This window comes from Arachis ipaensis, chromosome B5, assembly GCF_059453495.1.
Source record: "Arachis ipaensis isolate K30076 ecotype BB chromosome B5, ASM5945349v1, whole genome shotgun sequence".
NCBI classification, from domain to species: Eukaryota; Viridiplantae; Streptophyta; class Magnoliopsida; order Fabales; family Fabaceae; genus Arachis; species Arachis ipaensis.
Window position 1 is genome coordinate 69,572,231 of NC_142440.1, and position 1,750 is coordinate 69,573,980.

The window sequence follows — 1,750 nt, forward strand, 5'->3', positions numbered from 1 at the left end:
CTTTGCAAACGAAATCTTTATTTCAAGAGTCCTGAGATAGTCTACAAAGCGGGCAAATTGTTTATCCTGTTCCGCTTGGCGGAGTTTCTAAGGATAAGGCATCTTGGCCTTATATACTTCAACCTTAGTTGCTGCAGGTTTACTTCCTACAGAAGTGGTTGGAGAAGCCTGCCAAAGGGGGTTGTTATCAGCACTTGTAGGTGTCTGATCCCCCATTTGCATTTAAACGCCAGAATTGGGTGCTTTATGGGCGTTTAACGCCAAATTGACACCCTTTTCTAGCGTTTGGACGCCAGACTTGGCTATCCACTGGGCGTTCAACGCCAATTTCTTACCCTTTTCTACCTTTGAACGCCAGAATCTTTCCTCTCTGGGCTCTCACTGTCCTCAGAGGGATTTTGGGCAGTGGTCTGGTCATCCTCTGTCAGCTGTTCCTTTCTTGGCTTTTTGCTGCCTTGAGTTGAAACATTCAATGTCTTCCCACTCCTTAAATAAACAGCTTGGCACTCTTCTGTTATCTGTTTAGATAACTCCTATCTTGTCTGATTCAATTGTTTTTCCATATTCTGGTTAGCATCTTTGGTTTCTTGCAGCATCTCTTTAAATTCTGCTAACTATTTTGTTATAGAAAATACTTGCTGATTGAGTTCAGCAATTTGTTCTGGAGGACTAAGTTTAGTGGATACTGCCTCAGCCTCTTCTTTCATGGAGGTCTCACTACTTGAGTACAGGTGCTAATTTCTGGCAACTGTATCAATGAGCTCTTGAGCCTCTTCAATTGTTTTTCTCATATGTATAAATCCACCAGCTGAGTGGTCTAGAGACATCTGGGCCTTTTCTGTAAGCCCATAGTAAAAGATGTCAAACTGCACCCATTTTGAAAACATTTCAGAGGGGCATTTTCTTAGCATCTCTCTGTACCTCTCCCAGGCATTATAAAGAGATTCATTATCCCCTTATTTAAAGCCTTGGATATCCAGCCTTAGCTGTGTCATCCTTTTTGGAGGGAAATAGTGATTCAGGAATTTGTCTGATAATTGTTTCCATGTCCTTATGCTTGCTGTGGGTTGGTTATTTAACCACCTCTTAGCTTGATCTTTTACAGCAGATGGAAACAGTAATAATCTGTAGACATTCTGATCTACTTCTTTATCACGTACTGTGTCAGCAATTTGTAAGAACTGTGCCAGAAACTCAGTAGGTTCTTCCTGTGAAAGACCGAAATACTGGCAATCTTGTTGCACCATGATAATGAGCTGAGGGTTTAGCTCAAAACTGCTGGCTCTTATGGGGGGTATACAGATAATACTCCAACATGCAGCAGTAGTGGGGTTAGCATATGACCCCAGAGTCCTTCTGGACTGTTCATTTCTACTTAAGTCCATGATGGAGAAAGGGAGATGGTGTGGATTGTAATTAAAATATATATTTTTTAATTTTATTTAATTAAAGATAGACCAACTTAAAATAAAGAAATAAAACAAAATAATTGGAAAATTAAGTATAAGTTTCAAAAACTAAACGAAAAATCAAAATAAATAAAAATAAAAGAATTTGAATACTAAAATGGCTAATTAATTAAAAAGATTTGAAAAATTTTGGATATGATTTTCGAAAATTGAAGAGAGGGAAAGTGGTTAGGAAGTTTTGAAAAATATATGTCTTAAAATTAAAGATATTTGTAAGAAAATAAATAAATAAAAGAGAATATTTGAAAAAGATATGATTTTAAAATTTTAAAGATTGAAAC